At 43.6% G+C, this 27,101-nt stretch overlaps 1 long non-coding RNA gene across 1 annotated transcript; it reads right to left on the reverse strand.

Annotated features, from left to right (window-relative positions):
- Positions 1 to 22,280: 22,280 nt before the first annotated feature.
- LOC142777058 (uncharacterized) lies at positions 22,281 to 25,636 on the reverse strand. The gene is made up of 2 exons (XR_012887907.1): positions 25,294 to 25,636; positions 22,281 to 22,454 (listed from the first exon to the last, which is right to left on the reverse strand). It is a non-coding gene; the product is annotated as an uncharacterized LOC142777058 (long non-coding RNA).
- Positions 25,637 to 27,101: the final 1,465 nt, after the last annotated feature.

Genomic DNA, 27,101 nt, shown 5'->3' on the forward strand with positions numbered 1-27,101 from the left:
CGTTAAACCCCAAATATCAATCAATTAATCATATATATATATATATATATATATATATATATATATATATATATATATATATATATATATATATATATATATATATATATATATATATATATATATATATATATATATATATATATATATATATATATACTTATATATATAATAGAGAGAGGATACATAGGTGGTGTCTCGCGTCTGAGTTATTGGTAATTTCAATGAGGTTGCTGCTACAAGCAGGTTTCAATTCGACAGGCCGAGCGATTGAAACCCCCCAGCCAGTCGTTGGGAAAGCGGCCAGCTGCTCGCGGGAGGCAATCGCCATGGGGAGGCCCCGCTGCTAAACTACACGAAATCATCACCCCGGTTCTCCCGTGGAATCCTGAAAATACAGTGCCCAGCAGGCTTCGCAAGAACGACCACAGGTGGCGCCAAATAAACTCTTGTGCACGATCATATAAGTGTTCTACATATAACCGGCGGCTCGTGGGACGCAGACGGCGTCCCCGAAAGTGTTCCGTACAGGACCGCAATATGTCACATGTAAAGAAGGAGCGGGAAGAAGATATTATAACGTCACCCATCGTGGACTGGCGTGGGCCGGAAGGGATTGGGGTTGTGTTAGATATTAGCCTTTTGTTATATACAGAAAAAAAACAATAATTTTGAAGGGCTCGAGGGCTTAAGCCAAAAGATACTAGCGCTTAACGAGCTTCCTTGCATTCCGTGCATAAATTGTTCTACGGGAATCGTCCCAGAATTCATGAATCAGGAAAGTGTCCATGGGCAGTATTTGTCTGGAGTGATCTTTATGAATCTTTTCCCTTCTTCAGCCGCAACGTCACAAATCAACCAACCGAAAATTAGCCTCATATCTCCATGTTTCGCTACAAATGGCGTCGAATAACGAGTATTCTATCTGGAGAGAGTAAATAAAACATTTGTTTGGTGTTCTGCACGAGAAAATCGGCGAATTGGATTCTGGAGGCGCTACATTATAGTACCTCAATGCGCGTAGTGCCTAGTGCCAACACCACATACTCTTAGCAAAGCGTAGGATACACCCGCCTTTTCGAACATAGCTTGGCATTGTCAGCTTAGCGTAATAAACGCTACGTTCCTTAGCATTACGTATGAATGAATTTATGGTATAAATAAAGAGGCTACATCATACTGACATGTTGATGTTTTGCCTCAGATAAGTGAAACAGCTGCTATTTACTATTTGATCGATGTTACGCACAAGTATGAATGCATAAATCTCAGCAATTTCAGTTGGCACTGCGGATGTGGATGAATTTTTTAATTACAGGCAAACTAAGAAATGCAAAGAGACAAGCCATTTTGGATGACAAACAGACTAGTAGACAGACAGAAAGGCCAATATTTTTGCGTCGAGGTATCCAAACACAGACTATCGTCTTTAAAAAATTATCGCAATATCCACAACATGAATAATGTTAGAGGAGCTTGCTCGGAGGTGCATGGAGCAGTAGGATTGAGAGCTGGGCTAGTGTCGAGATATCGTGTTAACGTTATCATTCAATTTACGCTACTTCACCATAAGTTTAATTGGTGCATGGGGCGTTTTTTAGTGAGAGAACTTCTGAAGGAAGGCTTGTTAACAAGCCGGCGCATGATATGTACGTTCGAAGCAGCGTTACTGGGCACGTTCCGCAGCCGGCACTGCAAGGTGTTGTCCACGTCGAATGCCACGTTAACCCCCTGCCATTTTATGGCATACTGGCCGCTGCTGTGAGTGAAATGTATAACGCTCATAAAGGGCAGACGTGAAGCTATCAAGTGTTCTTCAACGGCGTTGAGAGCTGGCAGGTGAGGCGGCTTGGGACGATATCGCTAAATGTGCCTAACACTCATCGTGGGAACTTGTCACGTGCTTCCGTGCCTACGAAGTGAGGACAACGAAGTGGACCTAGTCGTGCGGATCTTCCTCGTTCCGCCGGCCTACTTGACGGTTTTTCAAATGCGAATGCATTTTTAGTCGATAATCTGTCGGTGCCCATGCGCTGGCAAGTGTTATCTTTCCGCTCTCACTCCCTCTTCCATAGCAACAGCTGCGGACGCGCGTGCTTATCTTCGTCCCTAGCAACTAGAGCAGGCGGTGCGGGTGAATAAGTGGAGAGTAAGGTGAGATGAGGAGCACGCGCTGCGGTGTGAGGGCGCTCGACGAGCTCCCACACAGGCACGGTGGATAGACCTCTTTCGCGATGAGGTCTTGGTTGACTGCGCAGATAAATGGTTTCGCATGTTTAGAGCTTGCTTTCAGAAGTAATAAAGCAGCAGTGTAAAGTATTTATAGCACTTATATATTGCATGGATTTGGGGGAGTCAGTGACCTAGTATTTGCTTGTTTGTGTGTGTGTGTTTTCTCCTGCCACCAGGTGGTGGGTGTGCATGTACACCAATTAAGCAAAATTTTGTAGTAGAGCTGATATATTTTGCAAAGGGCAGGGTTTGTCGTACGCGATGTTTTGTAATTATCGAGTTGGGCAATTCAGCAGGAAAATTAGCGTCAAAAAGACATGGTTAAAAAAACAGTGAAATGTTAAGCATGCGGGGCGGGTTTGAAAATAGAGGCTATTGCAGACGCGAATGCAGAGGAGGCTGACGCCAAGTGTAGGCAATGTGATGTCGAGAAAAAAAAATGAGGAAAATGAAGATGGCCCACAGTGAACTGCTGATGATAATCGCCGAGCTGGAGACTGCGTTGACGATAGCGCAAAAAAAAACGAGGGCTATGGGAGAAGGGCTTAGATGAACCGCGAAGGCACTAGCGAAGGTAAACACAAAAAAGGCCGAAGTAGAGAGTGGTAGAGCACCGCACCCAGACCAGCATTGAAGAAAGAGAAAACAGGCTTGGAAGAAAACAGGCTCAGCCAGTTCAATGGCATGACCCAACTTCAGCGAAGTAATTGTGGGAGTGGGAGTGGATGAAGCAGCTGGTGGTACAAGCACAAGTAACCTCCAGGTGCGGGACACTCTAGCGGAAAATTTGGAGCACGTAATAACCTCCGGGGCTCAAAGTTTATTCGATGTGCAGAAGAGATCGAATACCGGGTTAGAGGCGAAAAAAGGGTTTCAGTAGGGATATTCCCAGGACATAAGCTGGAAGCAGCCATAAAGCAAGCGAGCACAAAACACACAACTAAAGCTAATGGGCGGAATCTCGTGATAATTGTGGATGGTCTAAACGATGTCTTAAATCAAGAGTCGGCAGGACAAGCCATCACACTGGCGAAAGGAATCAATGACATGCGCACCATTTCCCCTCAGGTACAAGTAGTGATATGCACAATACTGGAGGTACCGGTGCGTGACAGCAGCCCGCAAAAAGCAGTTGTTGACGCAAAATATGAGACATGGCAGATGAGTCGAGAGAAAGGCTTTGAGGCCTTTCTCTCTATGCTCGCTTCCACATACCACCACGTGTATAACTGCGCGCCGTCTTCACCTTTTTCGCACGTTGGATGGATGTCACAGCCGCGAGTGACGTGCTTTCTATTCAAGTTGAAATTCAAGGTGAATAAATATCAGCAGTACCTGTATTTGCCCTTGTTCTCTCAGTGCCTGATGCGAATTGGCTGTCAGGTTTACGGCGGTTAAAATAGCGCATGTGTTAAGAAGCGGGCGCTGCTTACTCCTAGCTGTAGTCCCAGCTCGTCTTGGCGAGATTGCACATGGCGTAGTTTTCTCTTGTTACAAGTAAAAACCGAACATATTTGAAACGTTCTTCGGTACAGTGTTCGAGCACCGATTTGAATCGGCATATTTTTTTTAATGAGCGATACACTGTTTTCAGGGAAAACTTGAAATTAACTGAAACGGCCCTGTCTGAAGCACAGTGACCCAGCCGCCGGTTGTGTGTGTTGACGCGTGGTGCACGGCCATTTCTTGTTCGCTTCTGGTGTGAGTGCCTGTCGCTGACAGCGAGTGCATCTCGCATGCGATTTAGGGTCGAGGCCTGTGCTTTATTAATTCAAAATTATAAACTTCTGTGCGCGTTCATACTTAGAAGGTGAAATAGATATGAAGGCTGGTGCCGAATGCGAGAAATTTATGGGGTCATCTGCCATTCAAATTCAGCCGCGCCTGTATTTTTTTACGTAAATTGACGCAATAAGGTTCCTCAGTATTGTTAGGTCTACTTTAGTGAAATTCTATTTTTGAAAAAATTATTATGATGAAATTTTAGCCTCAGCGGCTTCGGGATTTCGTTTATCGATATTGCAAAAGTTAACATTTCAGATGTTGGCGCACTTTGAAAGTTGTGGTTAGTCAATAAGTACGTAACGTTGGCAAGCCATGCTATTCTGAATGTAATGCCATTCTTCAGAATCTTAATTGTGCAATCTGTCGTAAATGATCTATCATCAGGTAATTGTATAATTAGTTACGTATGTCTGTTTTATTTTCTTAAACGTAGTGAGTGACACTCGTCAGACTATTTACAAATTACATAAATACACACAATTCTTCCAGTTGTCCATCAGAAACTATGAAATTTACACCAAAAATTGCTGTTTATAAGAAATAATCTGGCCTAAATACTGACTGGCCCTTGTGAATTTTATACACAAATTTCTACAACGAAGGCATACTTTTGCCAGTCATACAAGTCTTTCGTAGAATGAACTGATGCTGTTTTCTTATGACAAGAGTATCTTTCTGTTGGCACCACAGTGACTGCATATAGTAGACTTTTTCAAAGATTTCAGACATGTGTTACGTTTATCCATTTTCTAATTTATGTATTGCTTTTTTGTTATAGGCCAGCTATTTGTTCCTAGAAAATGTCAGCAGTGCTGAATACGCTGTGCACTGAAAGCTTCATCATATTTTACTACGGTGGTTACAAAGAAGTACTGCTGGGCCACTGAGAACATTTTTTTTTATTTAAAAGCCTGCAAATCTGCTGCTGTTTCTGCTTGGTGAGCATCAACAGAAAACAAATGAAATGGTTTCTTGCTTTGGCTATTAATGGCAACATCCTCGTGACTTTTGTTATGTATACTTCTCTATGCTGTTATATTTTTGTTTCTGTTCTTCAGAAAATGTTTCACTAAGACCAGAATAATAAACATACTGAATCACTGATGCTTATTTGAAAACTTGACCAAATAATACAATTTTCTTTTCAGTTTATATACGCTGCCTCCCTAAAAAGGCAAACTTCTGCCATCTGGAACAAAATCGAGCATTGAAACAGTTTCACTGCCACCATATTCACCACTTCAACGTTCTATAATCTTAATTCCTGTTCTATAAGCTTCCCGATTTGCGGGGGATGAGAACCAGAGCACATAACCAATTTCATCGTTTTAACAGTCACCTGCACGACTAAGCGACGGGACTGCTCAATAATGAGCATTGAAATAAAATAAAGCATTGGCAACACAAGCTACACCACAAAAATAACCTTCGTTATTAAAGTTGCATTGACTACCTCAGTAATGTTTATAAATATAAAGGCACGTTCATACAAGAAAAAAACAAGGACAATAAACAGTGCTTCTGTGCCAATGCTGCTTAATGCTATCAGTAAAAAATTACCTTTTTTTCAATTGAGAGAATATATGTTCTGAATCTGCGAGGATAGAAAATTTTTTTAATTTTTTTTCATTTTTTTGTATTGATAGAGATCTCTCATGACGATTCACGCTACTTCGGTAATAAAAAGGCATCATTCGGTCCAACAAGTATTTTCTTCCCGTCTGTGCTGGTGCTATAATCCTCATAATCATGGATAACGAATTAGCTTCCCAACAAATGTTTCTACTGTGTGTTTTGCTTAAAATTGGTGAAAGCGGTTGCCTAAGAGATGACCTAATAAAAAGAGGACCCCATAATTTTTCCCTCTCCTTTTCCAGAGGAGACATGCCCTGTTCAACAAAATTCACGCAGCTGTTTCGGATGTAACAAAACTTTTGCGCCATTATCACCCTACATATCATCATCATCATCGGACGTAACAAAAGGATGGCTCGTGTTTAAGATAAATAGGGTGCACCTATGCAAGAAGGCATGTCACTACAATAGATGACTTCAAATGACTTCAAGAGAAGTCAAAGCAACACTTCAGAATCACCAGGGTTCGCGCTATAGGAAAATGGCATATTGCCTTCTATATATTGTGTGTAAAATAAACCTGAAACACCAAAAATATTTTTCTTACTTCTCTTAGGGAGGGGGGGGGGGGGGAGGGTGCATGCGAAAAGCTTAGAAAAAACTAGCCGGGCATAGAGTTGTAGCCAAAACAAAAAAAATGAATGACCCAGAAACTGCATTGGCCAAAATGCTTGGCTCCTATGCCAAGAACATGCTTGGTTGTTGCTTGGTATTGCAACACAGTGCCAACCATAGAAATAGTAGTTTCGAATGGTTTTCCAAGTACTGCCTTCCTTTGCTTGGCCAATGGTAGGCTTGTCACACTTCTCAAGGACATACTTCACTTGGCCTCCAATAGCTTTCCAAGCCTAGAGAGCTTGGCCACTGATGATTTACCATGCTTGACCCAAGCAAATTTTGCTGGTAGGTACCGTCTCACTAAGCTAAAACCCCTCTGTCTTGTGAAAGTAGCGAAAGATGTTGATCCTGCCGCCATGCTTTACGATAAGCCGCTTGGCGACACGTGACCTTCTTGCTTTCGCGCCTCGCGCAAAGGGCCTCACAGTGTCATTCTGGGGATTTGCTGGCGAGAGGTACAGGTGACTGCGTTTTTAAGCGTGGTGTTAAAAAAAATTTAGTAAGTAGAGAGTACTTCACGCACCTCTGTCCCATTGTTCTTGCAATCTAAAAATGTTTATGTACTCTAAGTTGAGTGAACGTGGAAATTTCTTCTTTGAATTGAATGCTTAAAGCTTGACGGGCCTTTATGCTGGGACTCAAGGCCTTGGGTTGCCTCGCAGCGCTCCAAAGAAAGCTTTTTTTTTCTCTATTTCTTGTGGTGCAAGAATATATGAAGGAAGAAGCTATGATTCCATGAAAGGAATCACAAGAATCTTTTACCTACAGAAGTTACCCAGCCTTTAGTAGTTATGACACTCGACTGCTAATCCGGAGATCACGGGATCGAATACCGGATGTGGCAGCTACATTTCCGATGGAAGCGAAAATGCGGTGGGCCCGTGTGCACAGATATTGAAGCCCATTAAAGAACCGCGGTTGGTCAAAATTTCTGGAGCCTTTCCACTGCGACGTCTCTGATAATCATGTCGTGGTTATGGCACCATAAGCCTCAGTCATTATTAAACACCTGGCCATTCGAAGTGACTTTTTGTAATGTTTATAACTTTAGGCAGCCTTTTGCCTGGCAGCGATCTTCTCAAGACTCCGAAGCCATCTCGCCATACAGCATCGCTCATAATCACATCGTAGTTTTGGGGCGCACAACCACAAAATGCTAAATTTGCGTGACCTAAGGCTAAAACGAGATCCAGCCCACCTGCTCTTCTAGCTGTGATAAATTAATACCTTATGGGAGAATGTAATGACGTATTCGGTTGGGAGTTTGCGGGTGCTCTCAAGGGCTCTTTAAAGTAGCCACGCATTCAGTTGGTAGAATTCAAGCGCTCGCGCTACCTTCAATTGTTTCTTTCGGAGCGTCGAACTCCGACTCGGAGCACTTCCTATAGCTCTAACTTTGAAGTGAGAGTGGTGAGAGAGTGGCGAAATCTGGCCGGGAGAACAGATGTCATGGCACAAGCGTTGCTGAAAGGGGACAGTACGACTAAGTATTCCGGAAGGGGACATCGTCGGACGCGAAATACTTAGTGCGCGTGTGTTGTTCGCGGCATTTTTGAGCGTGTGTGAGGCGAGTTCTAGTCTACGTTACCATAAATGCAACATGTCAAAAACGAGGCCGCTTGTGAGAGATGTTCAGCTGTCGTGGGAAGTTACACGCTTTGCAACGCAATATCATAAGGTGGAGAAAACGTCAATGCTGCTGGTACTGCATCTCGCACACGAATGCCCTGAAGCTTGCAGCTTGGACAATAATAACCACGGTTTCGAAATTTGTATGCTGAGCGCAGACTGCTGTCGCTGCGTCCAGACATGCCGAAGATGGCCACCTAACTGATCAGCGCCATTTGTCGTTGCAGCGAAAGGATGTTTACCCGGTAACTTTGTGCGCTGGCTGCGTGGTGTTGCGTTAGGCGTGCTGCTCCGAGATCTCCAATGTGCTAGCTTGGTAAGCTGCCTGTCACGCTCTGATTGCAAGCTGCCTTATAATGTGGCAGGTCTGTGCCAAAAGACCGCAGCGGCCAACCGAATACATCATAAATGACATCACATAACACAAACCCAACCAATTGGACCATACCAACTATATGACGTTGGCATCCGGTTTACGACACCAGTCATCCTGAAATTTATAGCAGCGTATCCAGCGTGGTACCGGAGGTGGGCAAATACACTTTGGAACTTTATTGCGATAGGATACAAAATACTCTTTAAAAAGTATCGGAGATAGAGATACAAGATACTGCCGCAAAATATATATTTGATACAAAACTTGCCAATAGTATCTCAAGATACTTCGGTACATTCACACAATTAATGGTATACACACCCACAACCTTTTAATACCATGGGTTTTACATCCCAAAACTACGATATATTTATGAAAAAATTTGTAGTGGAGGGCTCTGGGAATTTAGATCATCTGGTGTTATTTAATGTGCGCTGACAACACACGGGCTGCTATTCATTCTGCCCCCAACTGACTGCGCCCGCCGTGACGGTGGTATAAAACCCGGGACGTTCAGGTCAGCAGCCGAGCACCCTAACCGCTGCTCCATCACAGCAGACACCCCGTATTACAGAAGCGAACGCGTATGAACATAAACGACAGCTGAAAAATTGTTGAAATATCCCAGTTTCATTTTAAGGAAATCTTTGATGGTATCTCGAAGGTTATGTCTCATTGCAAAGTAAATTAGTTAACTTTCGAAGAATTTAAAACGGTTTGTTTTAGCTGCTTAACAGGACAGCTCTGTAGATATTTCGCAGACAGCGGTGCTTGCTTGCCATTTCTGTATTTGATGGTATTGGCGACCACCTAGCGGATTGCCATCTAATGACACGACCTTCAATAGGAAGCCTTCACACAATGGCGCATATACCGGTGTGCAGTTTCAGCTGGCCCATAGAAGGCTGTTTTGCAATACCTATAGTCATCGTTTTACAGCAGCAACAACGCTGGTAGCGACCCTTTTGAGGGAAATTGTGTATACAAGCCTAAGTTGAGCGCATAAAGATGCTATTGTGACATTGTTCTTATATGCCAGCGTAAACCGTTCCTTATCTCTCACTAACGTGCACTCAATTTTCTTGAGTGACACAACATGTGCACTTCAGAAACGCATCGACTATTGTAGTGTCACATGGTGGGGAAAAGAGGCAGTCACTCTAGCAGAAGTGAAACACACTACTGAGATAACTTTTGCTCTGAAAACTAAGTAATTCAAAGCACAAGCTAAGTGCGCTGTACTCTTATAGCGGCCTTATGTGCCATCAACCTGCAGTAATCTGATCATCCACAGACTGGCTCTCAGTCGCATAACGCAACTCACCTTGGTGGCCTACCTAAGGCACTCGGCTGCGGAATCGCTGGTCGCGCGACCGAATCCCGTCCGCGGCGGCGGCACTTTCGATGAAGGCGAAAATGCTTGAGGCCCGTGTGCTTAAATTTAGGTGCACGCTAAAGAAGCCCAGGTGATCGAAATTGTCGAAGCCCTCCACTACGGCGTCTCTCATAATTTTATGATGCTTTTTGGACGTTAAACCGCAATATATTATTTAAATAGTGGCAGAACGCGATCATCGTCAACACGCCTATATGGCAGTGATTGCACATTCCAGTGTTATTGCTGGCACTCGCGTAAGCTAGCGAATAAAAAAAAGTACGCTTACTGTGAGTAATCTGAATACTAATTATTCCGTTTTACGTCCTAAAAGTACGATACGATTATGACGAACGTAGAAGTGAAGGGCTTTGGAAATGTCGACCATGTGGTTTTCTCAACCATGCTGCTGCCGCAGCAGTATTTGCTCGTAAACTTGGCAGCACACTCTGAGACGATCTCGAAGTTTACAAAGCTTTGCGAATGGCTTGCGTCGAGTGGTCTAAGTTTTTAAAACATGGACCTGGGACTTACACGCAATCACACTAAAATGAAAAAAAACTAGATAACTAGGAGTGCGTGGCAGCATTCTTGTACAAATACTCACAGGACAACGCCGCTATTCTTGCTATTGCCGCCTATACACAAGTAACTGACAATTCTTAGTAGTCAAAAAATAGGGTAGGCTATGAAAGCAAAACAATCATAAATAAAAGAGAAGGCCATTCTGTTTCAAATATTGGCGGTTAATAAGTAGAGATGCACGATACAGGTTACACTCCTAAAGGCGTGTTTACACCAGAGCAGCACGACACTGACAGGACTCTGTCGCAGACACGAGGCAGACGCAGACCATCAGCCGGTGAGTCTCCTGCCGACACTAGCGCGTGACCATCTGTTCGCACTAAGTCGACAATGACAACGATGCCTCAAAAGCCAGCCTGTTGTCGTAGTGTAACATCACGGCAGACCGAAAACAAGACATTTAAATTATTCACGCAGTGCCAACGAAGAGGATTCATATTAGAACTTCTAGATGTTCATATTATTCCCACAGCATGCAAGATTAAGTCTTCGGGGCTAGTTAATAGCACTCGCTGGACGCTGTGCAGGCACCGGAGCGTGGAATGTATCTAGGACCGTAAAAATTACGCAAAGGGCATTAGCTGATGTCAAGTCGAGGAACAGAATAGGAAAATAATGCCGATCCAGCTAAGATTAAATCATGCACTTTTGTGGATTCCATGCATTGCATAAAAATAGTGAGTGTTGGCGCCTTGCACAATTTCGCATAGGCCATAGCACATGAGTTACAATAGGTAGTTCCAAGCAGCCTACAAACGGCTTGCTTTGGTTACTAAAAAATGAAAAAGCTCAGTGCTTGCTGCTTTTGCCGAAACTTTAGCCAAACGGTGGCTCAACTTCTGCTGTTTTTAAGCCCTATTGCAGCTTGAGACAATAATCTGGAAGAACAGCGTTAAGGTTTGCGTGTCGTCTACTGCCTCATCTCATCACTCTTAAGTAAGTTAATAAAGGAACGTTCATGGCGGTGGAAGAGTAGCTATGGCACTCGGCTGCTGACGCGAAGGCCACGGTTTCGATCCTGGCCACGGTGACCGCATATCGATGGAGGCGAAATGCCGGAGGCCCGTGCAGTGAGCTATGTTAATGCACGTTAGACACCAGATGGTTGATACTTCCAGAGCCTTCCACTACGCCGTCTTTCATAATCATATCGTGGTTTCGGAACGTGAAAGCCCGACCCCTCTCATAATAAAGGAAGCAGACAACATAAAGTGAACGGCTAGTACCAAAGAGATTCACGAATAGAAGTGAGTAAGGTGAATATACCTAGTTTTGTGGGATGTATTATTGGCAATGAAGTGAGCTGTCGAATCAAGACAGACATGAAATTTCTCGCTTGGCGCATATTTGCTTTCAATAAAATGCATGAGATTCTAAACCCTCTAAAAAGTACTAGCTAGCATCAGAGTGGCTCTTATAATTTACATAAACATTTCTTTTTACAAAAACATTTTCGCTTTCAGCAGATGGAAAGCTGACGTGCCACGACAGCGCCGCGATACATTGGCTCGCTCCCGTACGCACGTTCTCGGCATGTGCAACTCGCAAGCACCGACTAATTGAACGCGTGCAGCATGCAATTGTTTTTAATCAATGCAGTTTGATCAATGCAGATACCTGCGCCACAGCATGGCATCAGCAGATTTTGTTTTGATTTATGATGACAAAGTACTATTTTTACTTCAGGTGCGGGGCTCTGGCATCAATACTATACTGAGAAATCTAATTGTTTGTCAAAGATTATAGCTTCTAAGTCCAATTTATTTCAATTATACATGTGATACCAAACAAGTGACAGCTTTGCCGCAAAGTTGAAGCAGGGAATGTGGTAGCAGAAAAATGTAATGTCACGCAAGAATGGCAAGCAGATCGAAGCATGTCCCACGTTGCTCAAGCACAAATGACGCATAAAACATACAGGTACAGATGAACACTAAGAAGTGGCTCACTTGTTGCTTCGTTGTGTCTGAAAAGCGCGTCCTTTTCGCAAACGGATACCGTGCAGCAAGTGTAGTCATCATTGTGCGCCCGGTAACTATAACAGAATCGTTCCGATGAAACCCGAGGCGTCCGATTCTCCCCACTCGTGATAAGCGCGCGCATGCGTGAGCATCTACCCCCCCCCCCTCCCCTCCCTCCGCGGGGCCAAGTATGCATGGGAGATGCACGCATGAGCACGTTTTGCCACATTGTGACGATAACGCAGGTAATGCTGAAAACGCGATGAAATCGGAATCGCCAGCGGTAAGTGGTAAATATAAATAGCTTGCAGTTTTAACGTTGCAGAAGGTGCTCCTTCGTGGCTCAGTGGCCGACACCACGCATTCACGTACAAAAGGTTGAATGTTCGATTTCGCGCACCGGAGTCTTTTCAATGCGAAGCGTTTTTTAGCCAACTTTGGCGAATATGAGCGCTTCTATCTATCTATCTATCTATCTATCTATCTATCTATCTATCTATCTATCTATCTATCTATTTATCTATCTATCTATCTATCTATCTATCTATCTATCTATCTATCTATCTATCTATCTATCTATCTATCTATCTATCTGTCTGTCTGTCTATCTATCTATCTATCTATCTATATATATATATATATCTAGCCACCTACGACTTTTAGCTCTCCTGGTGAATTCGATGATGGGATCTATACCAATATCTTTATGGCATAACATGACTATCTGACTACATAAGTGACACTAGTCATAACATGAAAATTATGACTTGTATGTTATGATTTACATGTCATGGTCTTGCTGCTCTTGCGCTGGTTTCGTTCGCGTGACATATTGCAAAACTGGTATGATTTGGCATGGCGAACATAAGTGGCAGGTCCTAACGTGAAAATATACATCCATGGCATGTAAGTCATGACTACATGCCATACGCTCATAGTGAACTCGTGGGAGTTTCGCCGGCTTCACATATGCCAAATTTGGTACTACGTGATGAGAATGAATGACGAATGACTGGTACGAACACGATAATCATGACATGCGTGCAATGTGAAAACATGACTACATGTCAGACTCAGGATGCGCTCGCGGCTGTTTCGCTAGCTTCACATATACCAAATTTGGTATTTCGTGACGCGAACGGACGACGACAGAATTGACACGTCATGACATCATAATAATGGCATACATGTCACGTAAAACATGACTACATGCGACGCTCATAGTACACTCACGGCTGTTTTGCAGGTTTCACATATACCAAATTTGATGTTACGTGACGTGAGTGAATAACGAAGGTATATGACCGTTCCAAGTATAATAATTATGACTTGGAAGTCATGTACGGCATATATTCCATGCCTACGACAGCTAGGGCTGGTATTGCAAAGGTTAGGTGTGCCGTCATTACGCGACTATAAACAACATACTTGCATCTTATCCAGATACCAGAGTACGCACAAAATTCCTACTGGCGTTTACTGTGTACACGAAATATATGCGCTTCATAACATAGTGGTCGTTTTGAAGTGACACACCAACCTTCCTCATCTGTGTGTCGCATATCATCGATTCCCACTGTACGTGGGATCTGCCAATTTTTTTTTTCTGAATAATTTTTTGCGCTTTCATATACACAGATAAGTAGAGATATACGGTGAATGCCGCCGGCGGTAAAATCCGCCTACGAGTGTTCATTTATTTGCTATCGCAATAAAGCCTCAAACATATATGCCGATACGTGTTTAAAATGAAACACTTCACGCAGTTACAGAACCCTGTAAGAGACAGAAGCGGGTTGCTCAGTGGCAGATGAGCCTGCAGTAAGTTTATAGCTGCACTCTGTGAAAGTCACAAAAAAACAATAAAGATGGCTATGACCATTGTGATCAAATTTGATGAAAAAAAAAAGAAAAGATAGGGACCTAGGGACCACACCTAAAAATTTATCATCAAAGTAGTTCGCCGAGTGCGCTGAGCACGTAAACATTACCAGACGCCAAACACATTGGATGTCTTCGAACACGTATTTGTGCTACTGACATCGACGTGTAAGAGCAAGGTTGTTTACTTTTTATGCTTTTTTGGTGTGCGGAGACCTCCTCGAATGTTTTATGAAGTGATGATTCCATATAAATGGACGGCACGTGCTCCAAGGTCCAGCGTTAGCCGACCGGAAAGGTAGCTTGCTATATACAGCACGCTTCGCGCGCATTGTGCTCGCACCTATATTTTCATGCGAAGTGTGGTTCCTGTGAAAAAAGTATGACTGCCTGAAAAAGCATCTTATGAAAACTTCCTTGTAAGTTCCTAGTAATCTTCCTTTAAGAAGCCTTAGTGAATGCGTGCTATTTGAGTCCATGGTTCAGTATTTAAATAGTTATGCTGTAAATACCCGCGGAAAGAAGAAATTTCTGTCCATTTTTTCCGTCATTGTATGGTGGCGTGCATTCGAGGGATCCACTCAGAATAGACCGTTTTCAGCACACTCTGCGTAGGGCTTCGCATTTGCCAACCCAGAGTGACGGAGAACAAAATGGAAACTAGGAAACCGTTCTCCACTTTAAATGTTATGCGCACATAACGCTACGTCAAGCAAACAAAAAAAAGAAATCGAACGAGAAAGAAGAAATCATTCAGATGCTTTTTGGGACAAAATAATCATAACAAGAAGCTGGAATAAGGTACTAAAAAGTATTCAGTAAAGAAGGAAGCACGATCGTAGCGGTATTGCGGAGAAAATGAAAAACAGGGGGGGGGGGGGGGGGGGCGTGTACATTGCCTCGTGCCGCTTATGCATAACACATTCGTTCAATGTGCAGAAAACATATCTCCAAATGTGAACCGTAGAAGACCTCCCACTTCGTCCCGCAACAACCCTCCCCCTCCTCCAAAAGAGCACTTTCCCACATTCTCCTCTACCCCCAAAAGGATAAAGGATGCAGTGATGCCTTAGAGCAAATACTATTCAGCACTCACCACATAGGCGCACCACTGCCGGCCACGAGTCCTGCGGGTACTGGGTGATTTAGTACTGTGTATTCAAATTCACCTTCAGTGGCAGTGTAGCACAGCCGGGGCTCTTTGCCGCGGCGGTCTAGTGGCTAAGGTACTCGCCTGCTGACCCGCCAGTCGCAGGATCGAATCCCGGCAGCAGTGGCTACAATTTCAAAGGAGGTGAGAATACTCTAGGTCCGTGTGCTCAGGTTTGGGACTGGTGAAAAAACCCCAGGTGGACGAAAATTTCAAAGCCCTCCACCACGGCGTCTCTCATAATTATTTGGTGGTTTTGGGACGTTAAACCCGACATATCATCAGTACAGCGAGGGCAAGGTATATGGCCGGGGCACATATGCGTTGTAGAGCGAATTCGCATGGGGTGATGACAACACACAGCTGTTATTTCTGTATCGGTAATGGTATGAAGAAAAAGGAGCGCCTCAAACGCTGCGAGTTCAACGACGAGGAAGTGGTTTCTTTTTCGCCTTCACTACTTCACCTACAGGCGATATTTCCTCATCGACATCTTCCTAAAGCACGCTTACAATGCGTGCACTAAGCATTGAGCCTATCAGGATTTCGCGCTTGTTGGATTCACATTGTTATCTACTCTTGTTTAATCAGAAAAAAAATGACGAAGTCAGCTGATCTCGCATGATAACCAAGCGAGACATGGCGCACTCACTGACAAGTCACTGACGAGTCACTGACAGCGCAGCCAATGGCACGCGTACTTAGGAGTGACGTAGAGAACAACGTCACTGACGGCGTATATGGAGGTGGTTATCGAAATCGTGGCCATCAGCTCTTTTGTCTCGCTTAGCTATTTACAGCTTTCGCAGTAAAAAAAACACTATACGCACATGTTACGTGGTTTAATTGAGAACATATCACGTGAAGGAACTCCGACGCAACTCTCTATGGATCCTGTAAGCAAGGTGGTTTTTTCAGTGTGTCGGAACGAAGGATAGAACATGAATTTGCGTAAGCTTTGTTCTTCTGGCTTCGTACACATTTGTGACCTTCCACATGCTTCGTTTATAATTAAAAGTCACGTTGTAACCACCTCGATAAGCTTATAATAAGCGCGCTCACAGACTATATTTTTTAAGACACAACACGTGCTGAATCCCCCATGCGATAATGAAGTACGACGTATCGGTGTAGTACGGATTATTTGTCCCCCGGGTGTTTAGCAACGTGGAACTAAATTACGTACAATGGAGTTGTTCACTTTAGCCCCCATCAAAATGTGGCTGCCGGAGCCGGGAGTCGAACCGGTGACCTGAAGCTTAGCAACGCAATGCCTCTGCCTGATAAGCTACCACATCGAATGGCGTGTGCAGCCACTGCCTTCACGTGTTTAGAAAGAAAAATGAATTCGATTCATCGTATAAAGGGAGATTCTTTTAGAGATAATTCAGATTTTTCAATAAAAATCTGATGACATTCAGGCTCCCGTCGTTTTCGCTCATGAACTGTAACTAAAAGAGGTAATACTTTGCTGTATCTAAAATAAAAAAGACACGACAATTTAGGCAAAACTTGTCAGTTTTGTCGGTGATTATCCACGTGAGATGTTGAAGTGCGTGCCAGTTTATCACATAAGCATTCGAAAGTTGCTCGTAATCCTATTCTAAGGGCGACATTGTAATGACCACGCCAATCACGCAGGAAAGGCGGCCTCTCTTTTATTCACGTGACATTGAAGAGATGAAACTTCAATGAACAAACGCCGAACAAGGTTCTGCTCAGGAAAATTGGCAAGAATTCTTTGAAAATAGATAAGCAACCATTTTTATTATTTTTTGTGTACGTGACGGGTGTTTATCTGTTCTTGCTTTAAACAGTAAACAAGCGAAAAAAATTATTTTTCCTTCCTGGAAAACTGGAACAGGTCCCGCCTGTACTCGTAGAGGAAGCTGCATGGCAAGCATGCCGCCTCGACTGTTTTCGAAGACTCCTTATCTTCAATGACAAGTACCGAGGCGCTCCTTCAAAAATAGATGGCACGGCGTCCTCTGGAAGTCCTGCTCTTGTGCTGCCAGACATAAGAACGTGGCCAATAATTTCTGCAGACTACGATTTCAAAATAAAATGTGGAGCGAAATGTTTTTCGCACGCACGGTCTGTCAGTTGAAGGACGCGGTCCTTGCGAGGCATCGCCCGCCTTCATGCTTCAAGCCTGGCTTGATCTTGCGGTGGCGTAAAAAGCGAAAACTTTTTTTTTTTGCACTATCTATGCACTGTGTTGCAGTAGGGTACAAAGAACTTCCCCATCGCAAACCACTCTAGCACACTGATCAACGAAGGTTGTCAAAGTGCCAGCTTACGCGAGCACGTTCAGAAAAACAAGCAACGGCATGTCCAGCGTGGAGTGAAAGGACAGCAAGAATGCGGCAAGAGAACACTAGCAAGCGGCGGCGGTGGGTGGCTAGTTTAGTGCGTCCTCTCTGGAGAGCTTTCCTAACCAGAACAGCATGCGCGTCTCCCCACGAAGCATCCCTATAGGGGAGACCTGCTCAAGTTTGCCCACCGACGCCAGCGCTTGCCTTTCCCCTGCCAGAAAATGCGCACAATAGTAGCGTGTTGCGACCCTTCCAATCCCTTTATCTTCCACGCATTTGCGAAGCGCACGCTGCACGTGAAACGTCCCTCGTTCCGCGATGTCACCCCAACAGAAAGGGGGGAACTATTGCTGCGTCGTCAACTGTCACAATAACCATGCAAACACGAAGGGATCGACTCCACCAGTGAAATTCTACCGATTCCCAAACCGACGGTACGAAACAAGCAGACAACAGGAATGGATTAAAGCAGTGCGCCAAAAAAAGTAAGAAAACATTTTTTAAATTAAAATTAGCATGCACACAATGCATTCATCATAACGGGTGTTAATTCCTGCGTCACCGTTCCTCTTATCTTTCGTGTTACTGGGAGATGCGTGTCCCCATTTTAAAAGTATAAATTACCATAATACTTTCAACTTCCGTCTTTAGAACAATGTTAAAAAATTGCGAAGAAATGTGTTTATGCTGCTACTATTATTGGATATTGTAGGGGACGTAGTAGTTGAAGCTGTGTACACTTGTGGTACTGGTGATTTGTGGTTATATATTTTTTATATCTACGCAGCGCCGACGGAAGTGTGTGGTTGCCGAAAGCTTGGACAATGATTTGTAGCAAACATTTTGTGGGAAACTGCAAGAATGACTCGAGTCTGCACCCGTCTTATGTGCCGACAGTGTTTCCAGTGGCTTACAATAAACGGGCACCTCACGCAGAAATGGCGCAGAAGTATGATAGCCAGTGAACTGCATAACTATCTGTGCATTTTAAAGCATTTTCTGAGGACTGTTGATTTCTGATTTCAAGCTCAGCGAGAATTCATTCCGCGTATGTGCAATTATCAAGTAAAGCTAAAATAGAAGGGTTTTAAACAAACATGACTCTTTCACACCACCCCATTTTAGGTGTAAGATTGGAACACGGTGAGTAACAAGCACAGTAACAAGTTTTCATACGTAGCTATCTCCGTGAAGTTCTCGTATAAAATGTTTCTGTGCACAGAGATGGACACAATTGCTAGTTTTTTTAATGGGACATTTTAATGGGACATCGTACATGTTTTCATAGAGTTTGATTTCATATGCAGTGCTTGTTTTATTTTGTGAATGTATGGCGTTACAAACAGGACTACGGAAAACCCTTAAACGTGTACTCATTTTCAGACTTCTTGTTCATTTTATACTTGAAGATAATAAAAAAGTTATTATCTGGCGCACTACAGATAAGCTCAATGTTGATCACCGTACAATATCTGAATAAAAAATACTCCAACGTATGAACGTTGTTGTGAGCGGCACAATCTAATCTCTGCCACAACCTTATTTTGCGCTAGGTGGAAGCGTCATCCTGTGAGGGCAGCCAGATCAGCCCTTAATTCCGTGGAGCAGGCTGTGCCGCAAGGTATTGCTCAAGACGACCCAGCAATGCAAGATGAAGAGAACTCTGTTTTCCTCGATGTCTATGACATGCTTTCAAGTGATTTAGAATCGCTAGAGACGCCAGTGATGCAATTACATTTGCCGCGGGAGATGCGAAGCTCCCGTTTGAGTGGACACGACCACCACAACTACGAAAAAAAGAAAAAAATGCATTAGCCGTGGTTGCACGTCCATTGGCAGACACAGTGAACTAGTTGTTACTGGGTGTGCAGGGGCCGCCCGAACAATATGGTGGATTTAGTGGCCAAGATGAAATGCCTTTATAGCAACGTGCCCTTCCCCTGCAGAATAGGCACACACAAAAAAGTTTCTCTGAAAGCTGGGCGCTCATCATGAGGGTACGCACGCTGTTCATGAACTCGAAGTACCCGCGATGAGAATGGTGATGATGCAAGGAAGGACACGCGAGATAGATGTAAATTTTCGTTGTGGGTCAGAAAGAAGCCCCTAATCGACAATTTATTTTTGAAGTGCTGTGTATATACCCCACAATAACTTGGGTGGGTCTAGTAAATTGAGGTATCACAACTAATAGCAGTGACAGCGCAAGAACCGCTTAACCTAAAGCACGAGAAGCGGCCTGACCCATGCATCCAGTAACAAACATAGTGCATAGTACACACAGTAAACCAAGTGAAACAGGTATATAATTATGAACGTACGTCGTAAACAGCGTCGTCTTTCACTTGTGAAACGCACTTCGCTCTGACGAGGACGGCATCGTCTGCTACAACTTCCTTCGCGTCGGCTGCATGGCTGAGCAGACGCTGCCCTTTTACCAAATTGCTGCCACGAAAAAAATCCTCAGTTGCGGCGATCCTATTAAACGCGGAGAGAAGCGTATACATCATAACCGCGCGTGACGCGAAACTCTCAAAAACACGTGCAGAACGCGTGCAGAGTGCGAGCAAAGCAACGCGTTTTCAAGGCAGGTTGAAGGGGACAGCGGAAGGGTCAACACTCGAGTAACCAGTTCTCTCCCCGCATTGACTGACAGCGCCAGGCTCTGCAGCGCCTCCTTCGGCGTGGGTCTCCCCTATGCACCATTCTGTCACCTAAACTATTCTTACACCGTGGCTCTTACGAAGACTTCAAGCCGAAACTGCGCAGCACCATGCGCCTAGCCACCAGCACTTGTCTTCGGGCTTGCGTCTTCAGGAGCTCTGGCGATTTCATTAATTACTATTTTTCACTGGAGTGATGTAGCTGCAGTCGCTGAAAATGTTCGCTTCGAAACAAAGGCAGTGGCTGCTAAACCACTATATGGTATCAGCCTCAATGCGATGCTAACTTTTTGCATAGAATATGTGTTGGTTTCTTGTTTTAATGAGAACTTAAAGACAGTTATGCCAAGGAAAGTGCGGGGGATGTTACTAGAATTTTTAGTAATGTACATGTGAAGAAAAAAATGACCACGTATCTGCATGTTTCACTGCAAATGTCGTCCAGAGGTGATAATCTTGCGTCTAGAGGCAGTGAACAAAACGTTTATTTGATGTTCTGCTCGAGAAATTTGGTGAACGGTATTCTGGGGGCGCTGCGTGCCCTCAGAATACCGTGAGTGCCTCGATGCGTGCAGGGGAGACGAACGAGCGTGTCGAGGCAAGTGAGACATGAGCGCTATCTGGCAATTATCTTAGAAAATGAAGCACATGGCATGCGTGCCCACCTCGGAGGCGATAAGGTGTAGGACGCAAGGCGACGGGTAAGTGCCACCATCGTGTCGTCCTAGCATGGCGTTGAAAACGCCTTTTCGTGCATAGTGTTGCATTGTCAGTGCAGCGTGATAAACGCTATGGTTCTTAGAATTACTCATGTATGCGTTCTCTAGTATAAAGCGACCCACTCAGGAATATTGACGTGGTGGCACTGTGCCTCTAATATGCGCAACATTTCCTTTTTAATCGACATTCGCACAAGTATGAATGACGAAACTTGAGCATTATTGGTGGGCGCTGCGGATGGGCTTGGATTTAAGCCGTTTCACCAAGGTTTCGGTATTATTTCGGGGAACAAACAGACAAGTCTACCGACAGACAGACAGACAGACAGACAGACAGACAGACAGACAAATCAAAATTTTTGCGTCGAAGGTCCGCAAAAAAGACTACTACTGTCTTTAAAAAAAGACGACAAAATATTGACTCGCCGCCGTCAAGGACCGATCTTGTGACTTTTGAATAACGCGTCCGATGCTCTACTACTGAAATACGGCGGTGGTCATCCGTCCGTCCACTTTATATATAGGTGTATTGACTACGTGCAATGAGATGTGGGAGTGGCACTCAACACCACCAGCAGACAATATACGGTGAGTGAGTAGCATTTTTTTTTACTGTTGGCGTCACGTAGCAAGTGATCTTATTACTGGCAGCACCAGCAGTAGCTTGTATTAACGGCTAGATGTGGCACTGACTTTAGTAGGTAGATGTGGGGCTGACTGACGCATCGACGCCGTTCACGCCGGAAACTTCACTGCGGAGACAATATGGGGGAAACCTGTGCATTACGAGAAGCTTCATAAGCAGCAACCCGTTTTCCTTAATACGGAATGTTTTTTTTTTCTTCAGAATAATGATTTTTGTGAAAATACTATGACAGTAAGGCTCCTACCCTGTTTGCATATGAACTGTGTAAAACGAAGAAATACTGCCGGAGCTGAAATGACACTTTTTGAAGTACCAATAAAGAAAAACTTGTTAACAGAGTTCTTAATATTTAACTCGGGTAAAGTTGTTTACATTAGAAAGTTGTAGTGCACGATAATTCTTGTCATGCGCTTTTTCTGACAAACAGGACTCTGATGGCATTCTGGAAAATTTTGAAATATCTCACGTGACCAAGTTTTTTTTCTCTCTATACTAGAAATTCATTGTTTTCAACACAATAAATCTCCACAACTTTCGAAAACATTTGCGCAAGTCGGGCAAACGACTACGAGGTATGGCGTTGATTGACACCTATATACAATAGAAAAAAACACTCAGAAAGAGTAAGCGAGTTTCTGGAGTCACATTTACAACCTAATATATCTCGCAGTATAAATTTTGACATTAGAAAATGAGAACATTCGACAAGGTAGTGTAATTGAGGTTGTATTAATGTAATGTCAGCGTTGGTATACTTCTAACTGCAAAACCACAGCTCGTCACTGCTGCTCTCACAATCATCTTCAGCTGCCGAGATGACTGGTGCCTTCGAGAGAAGTGGGGCGAAGCTGCTCTTTCTGTACAGGAAATTCAATCCCGGAAACCTGTAATAAACACACAAGGAACAATTACCGAAATTTCACAAAGAGTGAAACATACGGTATGCACGTTGCATAACTAACTGCTTTCTTATGTGTAAGTATAAACTGAGTGCGTAGCAAGCATATTCAGTGACATCGGTCTCCACTGCAGTGAGAAATGCTAGAAAAGGTATGCTGAGCAATAAACGCCATAAAAAGTGCGCTGTGGCAGAATCAGTACACCTTTCGTGCCGTGGATATGAACCTTACTTTACCCTTTCAGCTTGCTCGCGCAGGCAAATAAAAAGGTGCTGCTCCAAGTTAACAATGTTCCATTAGCTGCATGCATCGACCAATCAAAGTGAACGTCAAGTTCCACGCTTAAGTATGCATCAACACCACTGCATGTGTATTTTTTCAGATCTACCAAGGTACTCATTAGATTAGTTTATTAAAAGGAATGCAGTAGAACGCGCAACAACATATACATATTTTATCTGTATTGCACAAAAGCACAATGCCACTGAGCTTACATGACGGTATGCGCATTGAGAAGGTATTCAGTGCAGGTAACATGTAAAACTAAGTACTGTATAGTTCCGTAATAAAATGCGAATGATACTAGTGTTCTTGAACTAGCTCACATTGACACGATTATATAATGGAAGAATTGGCTATTGGGTCATTCCACGTCGGATGTCTCAGCCTTTTTGGCGAACACCTCAAATGTATTCGAAAAAAATAGCGCTGACTTTACTGCATTAAAAAGCTAACTGCAAGAATATTTCGCAGACAAATAATTTTTTGGTCAGGTGGATGCCTCCTAAACCTCCCGGAATCTCGTCTGGGTGTTTGTGAAAAAAAATATTTGATAAGTACCTTTTCTTCATCCGTGCCAAATTTGGTCTACAAGTTAAGTGAAGGGCTTGCGTAAAGTGTTTGAAGCTCAGTAATATTATTACCATTTTTCGACCACATACGCGTGAAATAATTTAGCCGAAATGTGTTATATCTGCAATTTTCTATATCTGATTTTTTCTATATCAATACTGCACTTTGAATGAATATCTGAGAAGTGAATACTTAATCCACATAAGGTATGTTTGGAGGAAAAATATTTTAGACCACTCAAGCTGTCAAACTTTACGAAAAAAAATCGCGAATTTCAAAAATTGTTGTTTTGTCTATAATGAGACGCAACTTCCACCATGTGGTGGTTGAATTAAAATAGACTTCGCACCTAAATCAAAAGCACACAAAGCGTTCCTTTCATGTGCCAAATTTTATCATAGCAATTTATGTTTTGAGAAAACGATCACAGCATATCCACGGAGTGAATGATGATGAGTGGGGCGTAGCGTCCATCCGTCCGGACGCACAAACGGATGGACAGACAGTCTGACGCAAGTATGGACGGACAGAAAGACGGACGGACTCACGGACAGACTGACTCACGAAAGTCCGGACGGACGGATGCACAGACGAACGGACGAAAGCACAAATGTACGGACAAACAATTCACGTGACAGAAAAAATTTTTCTCCCTGAAATATTCAAGCAGTTCACTGTTTTCAGTGCGTTAAATGAGCACAATTCTTTTTCAAACACATTTGCCATAGCGGCAACATTGGCTGAGAAATTTGGAATAATGTAACCCTGTTACTTTCACTCAATGACCATTGCATACTGCTAAATTAGGGTCATTTGTTTCAATCATGCTATCAGGCTGAGAAAGCATAACTCGTTCCCGATGCAGCCTTGGTTGTTCAGTGGCTGTGTGTGTTGTGTTGCCAGATAAATATGCTGCCCAGTTTTATATTTTGGCTGCAACATATGCTTAGATACCGTGCAGTATGCATAACAATAAAGTGTTTTTGTGCAACAAAAAAACTAATAATGAGCTTCACATAGCGAAAATACCTTTACCATCTGAAGTACTTAGCGAAGTTAAACGCCAAAGCGAGGCGATGGCAATTAAACTCTGAATAACAAGAATATTCTGAAAGTTACACATGATGGAAACAATCTGAATAAAATGTGCTCGAACGTTAGCAGTTATGTTCAAACAAGCGTTTGCACTGTTCAAGAAGGCAATTCGGTCACACACACAGACGAAAGGTCTGTTCAAACAAAAATCCAGCTTAAGTTCTCGATCTGCTACACAGGCACGGCTGTCGGCAGTGTCACGCTACGTTTCGGATGAACGAAAATACCGATGAAGACTAATTTAAAAAAATTGAATGTATTAGCAAGCAGGCAAACTTCGCGAGGCGCACCTAACGCGAAGCAATATGCTGTTTTGTCACCCGATGCACCAACCCGAGTTATCATGGTAGTGTTACCGCACAAAACAAAATGTACCGAAAAGAACGACATGGACACTACGCCCTTGATTTCCGTTCTCGGTCTTTTTGTGCAATAAGAAAAAAAGAGGGTAAATGAACTACCAACATGCCCAAGCATATGCGTCTTAGATATGGTAGATGCTTAGAGCTAACAGGCGCCGTCCCCACACATGTATTAATTAGTAAACTAAAATTGATGTGCATCAAGAGCGGGCCCCGTTAAACACGGCTGCCAACAAAGGGCACCGCGAAAATCTGTTCAAATTTTTCGCTGAACTTCAGCGGCGCACGCTCACTCTGCTCTGTACTCCAAACAATCTAAACAAACAAACAAAAAAGTTGCCCACAATCACACTTCGCCATCATCCCCGTGAAACAGTTCGGACAAATTTTCTCGCTAAGTAAATAAATGCTGATTTATCATCAAGTAGTTGAAAACAAAATTGTTTGAAGGATTTATTATCATGCTCACGCAGTTAACAAAGCGCTGAATGGAACAATGTGAGAGCGGTACTCACTATTTCACGTCGAGTGCTCCACAATATGAATCCGCAGGTCCTGTCTTCAGGATGGCGCACCTTCGAAATAATCAGCACTGACAGAACACACAGATCGAGCACAAAGCGCAGGGACATTTCAAACTAAACACCGACTAATAAAGTTTACCGATCGAGAAGCCATACGCACCACACCCACACACACGGGAGGGTTTTTCGCCAGCGCAGGCAGTGTAGTGACATGTAAGATGATGCCGGTCCCTTTCCTGCGCTCTGCGCCAGCGGGCACAGCAATCCCTGGCAGCCAAGGTTGTCTAGGCGACGAGACTTGATGCCGACGGCGCGCTCTCAGACCGGCTAGATGCGGTTTAACGCTAGCTCCGGCTTTCTACTGATAGCGCGGGCGCTACTTTTTTTTTCTTTTTTTTTTGTGGCAGTGATCTGTTGCGTTATACTCGTTCTCTAATAGTGCATCTGAATCGCAGTGAACATAACATTGTGACGGTGCAGTTTGGCCAGCACGAGCTACTACTCAGAACGCGCATTTGTAATATTCAGGAGCAGTATTTAGCGCACCTTCACCGACCCAATGTAGTGAATACTGGTAAAAAAGCTAAGCTCTATGGGTCTTGAGGGACTGCACATTCAGGGTCACAGTAGCGATGCTTTATCAGCACTTTCATTTCGGTAAAGACATTGCAATATTGCATACTTTGGCCGTCACACTACTTGATGAGTACATATTGCCACGTGCGTGCTGCTAAGAAGACAAAGCCGACAGTGCATACGTGCATCTATACAATTTATGCAGCAAGCAATAACAAGAAAGAAGAGGAACGCTCTGGCGCGCAGTAAATAAAAATACTGACCTGCTGCTAGTTTCTCAACCTGTTGAATACTACTTCTGTCTTCACGTTGCGACAATACATTTGTACTTAGCTTTCAGTCCTTGGAACAAAACAGCGGCTGAAAATATTTCATCAATGTTGTTTTCTCACTACCTACAAAGTCAAGGCTTTGACCGAAGCACGTCTGCTTGAGAAGCTACAAAAATAAAAGAAGGGGATCCACAAAAACAGAGAGAGAGAAAACTGGAGAGTGCGTTTTGTCTCCCCCGAGGAGAGCTTTGTTCGCAATTTAGTCAACAAGGCTCCCGTCATTGTGAGCAAGACTGCGTCAAGGTTACCGAAATTTACTTATTCTGCATTATTCTTTATGGTTGGTGTTCTCTTCCTAATTTCTATGACGCACTTTTAAGGACACATGAAGAGGAACATTCGATACAGTTATTAAATAAAACGTGCCTGCTGAAAATACATGACGTCAATGTTCGTTTTTAAGAGACCTGATGGCCTGTTGACGTGGTGGTTATGTCTAAACAACTGTGCTGTTGTTATTTTTTTGAAGGTGGTGGAGGTTTTATCGCTAGCTTTGAAAGCTTCGATCTTATGGGGGAGGGGGGGACTGTACCATGCATGGCTACACCAATGTGCGCAACATTACCTTGTTCAGGCAAATCCCTGCACTTTGTGAGTGTTGACTAATCACGCAAATGACACAGATGAAAGAAACGGATACAGGAGAATTGGCCCTTACTCTATTGAACAAGCGGCACTCCTATTGTATCTTCCGTCTTATAGTAGTTTGCGAGCTTTATCGATGAAAACTGCGTTTCGGTCACATTACTCCCTGCTTCGATTCATTACTAGACCCGCAAGCAGGCAGTAGTGAGAGCCTTGCTGGTATCAATGTGGTTAATGTATACTAACAGTATAAGCAAAACTACATGAAAATGACGTGCATTTGTAGCCTTGTAGGTGCGTGTGCTC

This window comes from Rhipicephalus microplus, chromosome X (genome assembly GCF_043290135.1).
Source record: "Rhipicephalus microplus isolate Deutch F79 chromosome X, USDA_Rmic, whole genome shotgun sequence".
Classification (NCBI taxonomy): domain Eukaryota; kingdom Metazoa; phylum Arthropoda; class Arachnida; order Ixodida; family Ixodidae; genus Rhipicephalus; species Rhipicephalus microplus.